The sequence below is a fragment of the Argopecten irradians genome, chromosome 4 (assembly GCF_041381155.1).
Source record: "Argopecten irradians isolate NY chromosome 4, Ai_NY, whole genome shotgun sequence".
Lineage (NCBI taxonomy): Eukaryota > Metazoa > Mollusca > Bivalvia > Pectinida > Pectinidae > Argopecten > Argopecten irradians.
The window spans coordinates 41,792,780-41,805,250 of NC_091137.1; the positions used below are offsets into that span (position 1 = coordinate 41,792,780).

Here is a 12,471-nt window from a genome sequence, read left to right on the forward strand (position 1 = left end):
CGGAGGTAGTGGAACTTTTAAGTTCTGCATTTTATTTTTTATCCATTTCTCAAAAACTTTTGTTTGTTCCTTTCAATGCACTCAAGCAAACCATAATTTGATCCTGGGTGTAGGATTCAGAGGTTTTGAAACTTATGATCTATTAGGAATGCTTAATCACAGACTTAAAAGTTGTGTGTTTAGATCTGTTTATAAAAACTGTGAGTCTGATCTAAACAAGACTTTGATGCGAGAGGACATTGTCAGCACGTCAACATAACCATGTACCGGGGCGTTACTGTAGGATTTGACCTCAAGTAGCTATATATATGTATACTAAGTAAAGAGATTGTCAGTAGACATGAGAACTTGCTTAATTCAAACACTCGGATAACTCGGATAACTCGAAGTTTTATCTTGGTCCCTTCAAGTTCATATTAACCGAGTTCCACTGTATATATATATAAGTCTATGTGGCTTAGCATACCTATGCTAAGCCACATAGACTTAAAAGTTTTGCATTAAGATCTATTTGTCATAGATTATTAGTCTGATGCTCACAAAATTTTCAGTGTAATTACCGGGTATCATTACAGCGGAAAAGTAACCTTATTGTTTTATTTCATTTCAAAATATTTTATTGTCGATAAACATAAGTGTTATATTCATTCATGTACATCAAGGTAGAATATATATATTAACAATTGGATTAGACAACAGGCTGGACCTCTACTAGTCCTTCATTATCACCCATCCTTTAATTATTTAAGCACCACTAAATTAGGTAGCAGATTAGATATATATATATATATATAAGAACTATTACCACACACATCAATTTACCATTGGCACCACCAAATTGTGGTAGCTTTTCTCAAACAGATTGTATTATATTATCTTCCTACTAAAGGGAGGCAACTCTAACAAAATTTGATGATAATGTGACTGTACATCTCTCTTGTGCTGTTGGATTAATATTAAAACAAAGTTTCCTGTAACACATACACGTCAGCCAATAAGATCTTAAAATAGCTGTTCAAACATAGTGCAGATGTACTAATTGTAAAAGCCATCTGTCATGTGACCTGCTCCAGTTAAATTATCTGTGGGCGGTTTAAAGGGTGGCAATAAAGATAGTTGACTTGGGCGTGATGTGAATAATTTTGTTCTTCTGAAGAAAATTTAAATCTATTTTTATAAGATACATATGCACACTGATTTTCTTTTATTAAAATCACATGATTAAACATGTATTTTGGATGAATTAACATAAAAACATCCATTAATGCTAATGGATATAAAGTAATTTCATCAATGAATCATGTTGCTTAAAATGTATTTGAATCTAAGAACAGATATATCTGATATATACTTAATTGTCAAAAGTGTTGAAATTGTATTGTAGATGTAAACTGAATGTTAAATAACTCATGTACTGATTCATCCATTGAATATAAATGAAGTATATTTATCAAAGTTGTCAAATAAATATTCATTATGATGTACCTTGAGAGATATTTTATTGCTTTTGTCTGCCAATTTGAATTGCACAGCGATGCATTAACTAAACCCCAGAACTGACCTTAAACTTACCAATGACACGATACTATGTAAATGTGTCCTCGTTTGTTTGTGTTATTGTGCAATCCATTGTTTCTATGTACGTGGCAATTTTGAATATTTTAACAGAAAAGATGTGAACTTGGCTAGAGTTTAGTAGAAAATTTGCTTCGCTTTTCTTGGACATTCTCGTGTTTCACATTGTTATTTTATGCTACAAAAGTCTTCATCCTGAAATGTATGTGTGTGGTAACATTCCTGTTCGAAACTCTATACAATCTTGCAATTGGTTACACATATACTCCCGATGTTAAAGTGACACATATGACATAATATTGAACATGATTGCCCTACTTAACTTCTATACATATTTCCTATTCATCAGCTTATTGAGAACTGTGTCCATTATGCGTGTCGACAATAACAGGTATCCATCAGCGGAATAGCAATATAGTGTGTATATATATAGAATATAAAGTTATAATTTATGACATCAGTATGCTATTTGTATTTACAGGTTTCCTGAACCCAGTAAAAGGAATTGATGTAGGAATACAGTAGTGTTGCATCAAAAATGTGTGTTAAAAACAATAGGAGCTTATCTTAGTATAGAAGAAATAGTCACACAAGTCTTATGTGGACCTGATAAGTCACAGAAGCACACCTTATTTGGACCTCTGGACGGAACCACGAATGAAATCGTCCCCTACTTGGACACCCAGACTAGACCACTGAAAGAAGCATCTCTCTGACCTAAGGATCTGGCCCCCAACATGATGGGGCTTGCCCCAGCCAAGCCCTGCCTGTATAATGGGCACCATCGTGCAGTTGTGGACTTTGGCACTTGGTAAGACAAAAAGTCAATATGTACTGTCATTATTATACATCTTAAGGCTCATTTACCTTTTATGTTCAAAGTGGATATAAAAATTGTCTCAACTCTTTGAAGATTTACAAACTGCTGTGATATGTATCAGATATACTGCATAACATGAAAAATGTCTGCAAACTTTTGTTATTTACAGCAAGCTTCGATATAAAAACAACAAATTTTGTTTTTATATTATTGTCACGGTTGCTTCATTGACTAACCACACATATTCCATATCAAAGCTTTAAACCATAAAAAAGCTACTCAAAGATATTTCATGATAATTAAATTTTGATTGTTATGAGCATTTTCATTGGCTTCAAACTTACATAAAGGAAAAAATGGAAACGCCTTATGTAACGCTGCTTCTGATTGGCTGAGATGACAGCGTAATCACTGCATAGACAAAAGAGTCCCAAAATGAATTTTGAGTATTGAAGAGACTATCTTTAGTAAATTGAACTATTAGGATTAATTTGAATAATTTTTTTATGTTATGGAGATATAACACAAAAATCTGAGTGTACTCTCATCACTTAGCGGCTTATTTAGAATACACTCAGATTTTTGTGTTATATCTCCATAAATTCTATTCAAGTTAATCCTGAATTATATAATATGTACATGGTACGGTATTTTCTTTAAGATTTCCCATTGTTCCGGAAAAATTCTGCAGAGTTTACTCTTGGTCCGATGTTATGCTTGAGCAAGTCCAGAGAAATGTGCCCTACAAGTTATGGAGGTTTCCCTTATTCCCTTAAAACTATTGGAAGGTTCCCTTGGCCCCTAGAAATTCCATTTAGGGATTTGTCTAGGTCCCTTGTTGTGCCTGTAGAAGTCCTTATGAAGGATTTTCTTAATCATCACCATTTTCTTTACACTGTTGGCAGTTCCTCATTGTCTCTTTGAGGATTCATCTGGCTCCCTCATCATAGGAACTTGGTCCACCTGTGTAAAACATTTCGAAGATCAGGAAAAATTCCAAGTAATATATTGTCCATGGGAATCAATACTAAAGAAGTCCGCGATTAGTTTTATACAAAATAGACACCTCTGCCCTCAATTTTCCCATTGGTCTCTTGATAGAATTGTTATTTGTGAATGCCAATCTTACTTTCACAGATTCGCTGTATCTCGAAATAACAAATCTTCTGGTTATGTTTTTACGATGAAAAATTGTTAATTGAATTGAACTTTCAATCAGATATTGACAATAGTTGAAATAACACTCCTGCAAATTTCCACACGTATGAGGCTTCTATTTCCCACATTTAAAGTGCTAATGTGTTGACAACATTTCAAACCAACTTGCGTAGAAGTTTTTTCTTTACAATCTGATTTACAGTCGTTCTGTACTTGCTTGGCATTCAGGCTTCACCATGGTTACACCTTTAAATACAAATTCTATAGGCCATTATACTGCCTCTGTTTTATATATATCATAACAATAAAAGTCAGCAACATCTTATGTGGCGTTGGGGACTTCCAACATCGGGGCTTCGTCACAGAATCGGTGGTCAACGAACTCGGTTTTAGACACCAAGGGGAACCTAAACAGATTATCAGTTATTCTATCAAACGGGTTTTTTTTCGCTGAATATTTGTATTCCTATTTGATCTCAATTGTTTGGTGCTTAAAGAAATATACCCCTGTGTAATGTATTGTATATATATATTACACCCATTAGACACAGGCCATCAGCTGCTGATGCTGGGATTTTCATAATTGATGTGAATTAACCAACACAATTGAACTAAAAGTACTTTATTATTAATCTGTCATAACAGCTTGACAAAGATCTTAGTTTTACACCTTATGAATAAATACCAGAAATGTGTTTTATTTGTGGAACAGTTTGTTGGTAGATCACATTGTGTTCATTGTTTTTCCGAGTAATCATCAGGTTTTAAATTTAGATGTGTTTAGGATATAACAGGGGAGACAATTATGCTTAACTAGCTGTACATAATCTGCACCTGTTTCAAATACTGCAAACTGAAATCCTTACAAAATATTAAGAAATTCATTTTGCGCAGCATTCCAGGAAACAGTCATGCATGTCTATTTTTATGTGAAATACTCGGTCTCCCACCACTGAACAAATGGAATCACAGAGGTAGTATTATCAGTAATATTAAACATTAATGAGGATATGTTGTAGACAAAATCTTCTCCATAACTATAAAAACAACCAAAAGCAAATTGTCTGCTTTAAAAGAAATTTCGATTAGTTCACTCACCTCTGAAAATTCTAAATGAATTCTCCCAGTCTTTGAATTAGGAGAGTTCAAATGTGGCTTCAGGGATGAATGAGTTATGTAGATTGTTCCAGTCTGAGATAATTGAATCTGCCACTGGGTTAATTATAAACTTTGTAAAATAGTTTAAATGTTTGTGTGATATATAATGATATTTGTTGTCTCTTACTCTGTCGAAACGTTGCTGTAACCAAGTGTTCATACTGTCTTGACTTCTGCTATAGCTCTTCAGTACTCGTCTGAGAATTTAAGACTCACGTTATGTAGTAATTTGGCTCAAATAACATGTACACAAATAGTATGTAGCGACTTTGGATTGGGTTGATCTCCCTCAAATTCCATGACCAGTTAACTTTATTGGTAACTATCAAATCCAAGATGGCAGCCTATCATCCATCTTGCATGGATGTCCATTTGGTTCCAAAATACATTACAGATATCCCGAAATTTGTTGGTCCGACGGACATATTAGGGATTCTGGACATATTATAAAGTTAAATACCAAACAAAACACAAGAAAAACAAACCAGGGCAATATAGACGTAAGATATTTTTCATTTGGTATGAACTTGCAATGAAAATTTTGATCATTACCGTTCATAAGAACCATGATGGCCAGAATACAGTACAACAGGTGACGCTATATGTAGTGCCTTGTTTTGTCCATAATTCGTGCTTCAAGTTCGAGATGTAAGTCAAGTTACAGACATTGCATAATGAGCTGTCTCTACTTAATAAGCTGGAAAGTAAGTCAGATTTAAATCATCTGAAGAGACAGTTAATGTTTTCAAGATTCGCTGTACATGTCGTTACTGAATTATTTATGTGCTGACGTTGTTGCATAATGCTATAAATTATTTCGGATTTGAATATACTGGCATACATTTGTCACAGCTTTTGTTTTTTGCATAAAGATTTGCAAGGAACTTTGTGTAGGTTACACAAATCAAGCATATAAGCCTATCCAAGATAGTTCTAAATAAACTATCTGTATCACTCTGTGTAAGCCTGTCCAAGATAGTTCTAAATAAACTATCTGTATCACTCTGTGTAAGCCTATCCAAGATAGTTCTAAATAAACTATCTGTATCACTCTGTGTAGCTAGCCTATCCAAGATAGTTCTAAATAAACTATCTGTATCACTCTGTGTAAGCCTGTCCAAGATAGTTCTAAATAAATTATATGTATCACTCTGTGTAAGCCTGTCCAAGATAGTTCTAAATAAACTATCTGTATCACTCTGTGTAAGCCTGTCCAAGATAGTTCTAAATAAATTATATGTATCACTCTGTGTAAGCCTGTCCAAGATAGTTCTAAATAAATTATATGTATCACTCTGTGTAAGCCTGTCCAAGATAGTTCTAAATAAACTATCTGTATCACTCTGTGTAAGCCTGTCCAAGATAGTTCTAAATAAATTATATGTATCAACTATCACTCTGTGTAAGCCTGTCCAAGATAGTTCTAAATAAATTATCTGTATCGATCACTCTGTGTAAGCCTGTCCAAGATAGTTCTAAATAAATTATCTGTATCGATCACTCTGTGTAAGCCTGTCCAAGATAGTTCTAAATAAATTATCTGTATCACTCTGTGTAAGCCTGTCCAAGATAGTTCTAAATAAATTATATGTATCACTCTGTGTAAGCCTGTCCAAGATAGTTCTAAATAAATTATATGTATCACTCTGTGTAAGCCTGTCCAAGATAGTTCTAAATAAATTATATATGTATCACTCTGTGTAAGCCTGTCCAAGATAGTTCTAAATAAATTATATGTATCACTCTGTGTAAGCCTGTCCAAGATAGTTCTAAATAAATTATATGTATCACTCTATGTAAGCCTGTCCAAGATAGTTCTAAATAAACTATCTGTATCACTCTGTGTAAGCCTGTCCAAGATAGTTCTAAATAAATTATATGTATCACTCTGTGTAAGCCTGTCCAAGATAGTTCTAAATAAATTATATGTATCACTCTGTGTAAGCCTGTCCAAGATAGTTCTAAATAAATTATTATGTATCACTCTGTGTAAGCCTGTCCAAGATAGTTCTAAATAAACTATCTGTATCACTCTGTGTAAGCCTGTCCAAGATAGTTCTAAATAAATTATATGTATCACTCTGTGTAAGCCTGTCCAAGATAGTTTTAAATAAATTATATGTATCACTCTGTGTAAGCCTGTCCAAGATAGTTCTAAATAAACTATCTGTATCAACTATCTGTATCACTCTGTGTAAGCCTGTCCAAGATAGTTCTAAATAAATTATATGTATCACTCTGTGTAAGCCTGTCCAAGATAGTTCTAAATAAACTATCTGTATCACTCTGTGTAAGCCTGTCCAAGATAGTTCTAAATAAATTATATGTATCACTCTGTGTAAGCCTGTCCAAGATAGTTCTAAATAAACTATCTGTATCACTCTGTGTAAGCCTGTCCAAGATAGTTCTAAATAAATTATATGTATCACTCTGTGTAAGCCTGTCCAAGATAGTTCTAAATAAATTATATGTATCACTCTGTGTAAGCCTGTCCAAGATAGTTCTAAATAAATTATATGTATCACTCTGTGTAAGCCTGTCCAAGATAGTTCTAAATAAATTATATGTATCACTCTGTGTAAGCCTGTCCAAGATAGTTCTAAATAAATTATCTGTATCGATCACTCTGTGTAAGCCTGTCCAAGATAGTTCTAAATAAATTATCTGTATCGATCACTCTGTGTAAGCCTGTCCAAGATAGTTCTAAATAAATTATCTGTATCACTCTGTGTAAGCCTGTCCAAGATAGTTCTAAATAAATTATCTGTATCACTCTGTGTAAGCCTGTCCAAGATAGTTCTAAATAAATTATATGTATCACTCTGTGTAAGCCTGTCCAAGATAGTTCTAAATAAATTATATGTATCACTCTGTGTAAGCCTGTCCAAGATAGTTCTAAATAAATTATATGTATCACTCTGTGTAAGCCTGTCCAAGATAGTTCTAAATAAATTATATGTATCACTCTATGTAAGCCTGTCCAAGATAGTTCTAAATAAACTATCTGTATCACTCTGTGTAAGCCTGTCCAAGATAGTTCTAAATAAATTATATGTATCACTCTGTGTAAGCCTGTCCAAGATAGTTCTAAATAAATTATATGTATCACTCTATGTAAGCCTGTCCAAGATAGTTCTAAATAAACTATATGTATCACTCTGTGTAAGCCTGTCCAAGATAGTTCTAAATAAATTATATGTATCACTCTGTGTAAGCCTGTCCAAGATAGTTCTAAATAAATTATATGTATCACTCTGTGTAAGCCTGTCCAAGATAGTTCTAAATAAATTATATGTATCACTCTGTGTAAGCCTGTCCAAGATAGTTCTAAATAAACTATCTGTATCACTCTGTGTAAGCCTGTCCAAGATAGTTCTAAATAAATTATATGTATCACTCTGTGTAAGCCTGTCCAAGATAGTTCTAAATAAATTATATGTATCACTCTGTGTAAGCCTGTCCAAGATAGTTCTAAATAAACTATCTGTATCAACTATCTGTATCACTCTGTGTAAGCCTGTCCAAGATAGTTCTAAATAAATTATATGTATCACTCTGTGTAAGCCTGTCCAAGATAGTTCTAAATAAACTATCTGTATCACTCTGTGTAAGCCTGTCCAAGATAGTTCTAAATAAATTATATGTATCACTCTGTGTAAGCCTGTCCAAGATAGTTCTAAATAAACTATCTGTATCACTCTGTGTAAGCCTGTCCAAGATAGTTCTAAATAAATTATATGTATCACTCTGTGTAAGCCTGTCCAAGATAGTTCTAAATAAATTATATGTATCACTCTGTGTAAGCCTGTCCAAGATAGTTCTAAATAAACTATCTGTATCACTCTGTGTAAGCCTGTCCAAGATAGTTCTAAATAAATTATATGTATCACTCTGTGTAAGCCTGTCCAAGATAGTTCTAAATAAATTATATGTATCACTCTGTGTAAGCCTGTCCAAGATAGTTCTAAATAAACTATCTGTATCACTCTGTGTAAGCCTGTCCAAGATAGTTCTAAATAAATTATATGTGTCGATCACTCTGTGTAAGCCTGTCCAAGATTGTTCTTAACAAATTATTCTGTATCACTCTATTTACAACTTATACCATAGTTTTATGTTAGCTTATTTGCACTTAGATTTTATCCCCTTGTAACATAGGAACATTTGATTAGGCTCTGTTCATTCCTACATTAGTCGGTGCACCTGTCCGAGATGATTTTCGTGGACTTCCCAAAACTTTCTAAGGTCAGTGTCCTTATCATGCATTTTTGCTCAGATTGCATTTTACTTATGATACTTTTTCTGTAACCATAGAAACATAGTAAAAAAAAAAACCACAATATTACCAATTTCTTTCCTGATAATGAGCTAAAATGAAAAACCACACCAACCAAGGGTCATAAAAGATATATAATGCTATGTATTTTCAGTCCTCGAGAAAAATTCTACCACAATTTTATTCAAGCTCAACTAGGTCTTAATATTATCCGAGTTGATAAATACATTGCTTGCCCCTCCCTCATCTCCCTAATCTCATGGTAACTCACCTTAACCATAAGTGATAATGATTTACATTTATTTCCTGGATGTAGATATGTCAATATCACAGGTAGCTTTTGTAGTAATATTTCTATCTATGTAGGAATATGATTTCTATTTTGTCTTTAGTACAATGTACTTCTTGACTTTATACCAAAAAACACTTCCATCCCTTATCCTAGCTGTTCTGAATAATACCCTTTTAAACAAGAATTTAGTCTAATCATGACTGAGTGCTGGTTTCCTGATCAGTAGCGATCGTTTCCAAATACTCATGCAGCATGAACTGAATTGTGTCCTCATTATTGGTTGTCCTCATAATTGAGTTATTTCCCTTCCATTTCCCATATTTCTTTCCAGATCAATGTAGTTACAAAAGCCAAGCTGTTATAAAATTTTGCACTGTTCATCAATGCTAAGCTGTGGTTTTGCTAAAAAAAAACCAACAACATTTTTTTATTTTTTTTATTTTTCTGGATTCTTTTCAGAGATCATACACAATGGATTTCTGATAGCCGATACAATGACGTCATTTTGTTGACCTTATTGGTCACATGGCACATACCTTTAAGTGACAAACAATAAATCGGTTTATCTGCGGTACTGAATATGGCTGAATAAGTAATCATGCATTCTTAAAGGCACACATTCAAATCTTCAAACGACACTCAATAAACAGTATATTTTCATAAGAAATTTAATCTCCCAGCAAAACTTTTAACTTTTGAAACCACTTTATTTGAATTTTCACAAAACTCGAAGTTTTAGTGAGGTCCCAAATACATCATACAAAAGCAAAATAACCAGTTTTACGGTAAGTCCAATTTCAATCATATTATTTAGAAGTGTTCGAAAATCATATAAAAATTAATAAGTGAAACTAACATTTAGATTTAAGATCACCTGATCATGATGACCAATCAGGAGTGACCTATTCTATTACAAAAAGAAGGGGGTAGCATATATAGTCTATCATAAATAGAGGGGAGGGGGTGGTGGTGGTAGTAATCTATCACAAAAAAGAGGGGAAGGGAAAATCATGATGAGGGGGGGGGTGGGTGGGTAAGGCAATCACAAAAAAGAGGGGAGGGGTAAACCCTGGTGATGAGAGAGAGGGGGGGGGGAATAGTCTATCACAAAAAAGAGGGGAGGAGTGAATTGTGCTAGGGTTAGGCTATCACAAAAAGAGTGGAGGGGTTAATCGTGATGGTAGCTAGTCTATCATAAAAAGAGGGAGAAAGGTTCTTGTTGCTGAGATTATAGTATCCGAACTTAGTAGCAAATTAAAAAACAACTAGGCTAGCTGTCATGTCCTTAAATGACCCTGGCAAATATCGCTACGTAAATCAAAATTTCAAACGACATTTGAAAGAGAATGTAGAAGTAATTGACCTACAACAGTTTCTATATTTGATTTATCATAGTTATTGACATTTTCCAAAGTTTTAGAAATCATATAGCTTTAATCGATTGTTTTGCTGTCGGACTGACACACACTACACAATACCTGTAGAAATAGCATTGTTGCGAGTTAGGTGAGGGATTATTACTATCAATGACATCTTCTGGAGAGTTTTAAGCATGATATAACACTCGTCTGTTAATTGTTACAAGATTGTGTTCTGAGCTGTATTGTCAGTGAAGACAATGGCTGAAACAATGACACATTGTGTAGACTGATTATAGATAAATGTGTGTTCGATAAGTGATATAATATTTCAAAATAAAATTGTCAGGTGGCCAATTCTTCCAGAGTTTGAACAACAGGGACAAGACAATGGTGTATTATGTAGGAATTATTGAGTGACCCTAAAAACAGGACAACAGCGTCATACCTGTTATCCATGTATGGATCTCGGACGAACATTTTATTATGATCTATTTCCGTCTTATCATACATAGAGATAAAGATATATTTATAAATGTAGTGTGCTATCAGATATCGGTGGCAAGATGCCTCAGAGGTATTGTTGGCTTTAACCGATGGGATTAGACCTTTGGGCAGGATTAAATAGTCGTTTCGTTCTATTCTACCTGCGATACCTGGCTAATAAACATAGCTAAACTTTATGTAATCTTACACATGGATTCTGATTGGCTGCTTTATAGTTCTTTTACAATACAAAACCAAATTTTTGCACAATAAATTGTGATTAATTTCTGCTCAGTTAGCTGTACTTGTACCTATTTAATTGCCATGGAAATTTAGATCTAGCTGTGAATTGGCCTCTACACAAGCTGATCCCAATCCCACCTGATCATCAGGCCTCTTCTTGTTTGGCATCAACCTTAATTGGACTTTGATCTCAGGAGTACCATATAAATACACGATCTTAAAAGAGTGGCTCTGTAATATGTAATTCTAATTAAATTAGTTCAATATTTTGATAAGCCACAAGCTTTTCGGCTAGTGGTGTGTCAAATTATTTAATGAAATTTCCTATGACGTAAGCACAAGTGTAAGATTCTATTTATAGTTATATTAATTATAGAACTATAGACTTGAATTTTAATTTTGTTTCCATATAAAGGAGGCAAACTTAGGCTCGAATTTTGCACATTTGTACCCTATAATGCATTAGTTTAGTTAAAAATAGGAAGTATAAAGAGCATGTCATTAGACTAAGAATTATAAAAAAAATTACACATTTGTTCCCTATAGTGTATTACGTATGAGTAGTCAGAAATGTGAAGTATAATTACAGCATGTCGTCAGACGTTTTTTGGCTGTGTTTCTATCTAGGTTACGGCAGAGTTGATTAAAACTTCTGTATTGACAAAACCTACACATAAAACTGGTTTCCTTTGTAATTTAAGACTTGTTAAAATTGATTCAACATTGAACTTAGTGACGCCCCTTTATCCAAGGAATCGTTTACCTCAACAATCAGATGCTAGATGCGTTAGCTCTGAATAAACTGTCTCATCAACTTCATCCGAGCGACTAGCACTCATTGACTCTTTTAGATACAAGTGGTTTCCATGGTAACTGATCCCACAATGTCACCATTCCCATCCCCACAAATTAGCTGTACAACTTAAGTGAGGAAAATCCTTGCAGAGTTTAAAAGACAGCAACCAAATAATCTTGCAATTTAATTGTATTTTGTGAATTTCCTTCTGTTTTTATTAAGTTTGGTAGTTGCCTAGTTGGCTTTCATCATTTGGTGCTTTGCAACATCGCTAGAGTATAGTTGATGATCCTACATTTAATTCCCGAG

General features: G+C 33.8%; 1 protein-coding gene across 2 annotated transcripts in view; it reads left to right on the forward strand.

The window, feature by feature from the left end:
* LOC138321706 (filaggrin-like) overlaps positions 1-12,471 on the forward strand; it is an 85,656-nt gene that overhangs the window by 19,151 nt on the left and 54,034 nt on the right. For both annotated transcript variants that reach the window (XM_069265599.1, XM_069265600.1), the window contains one exon: positions 2,057-2,386. The gene's annotated coding sequence lies outside the window, so the exon portion shown is untranslated. The remainder of the gene's footprint in view (positions 1-2,056; positions 2,387-12,471) is intronic.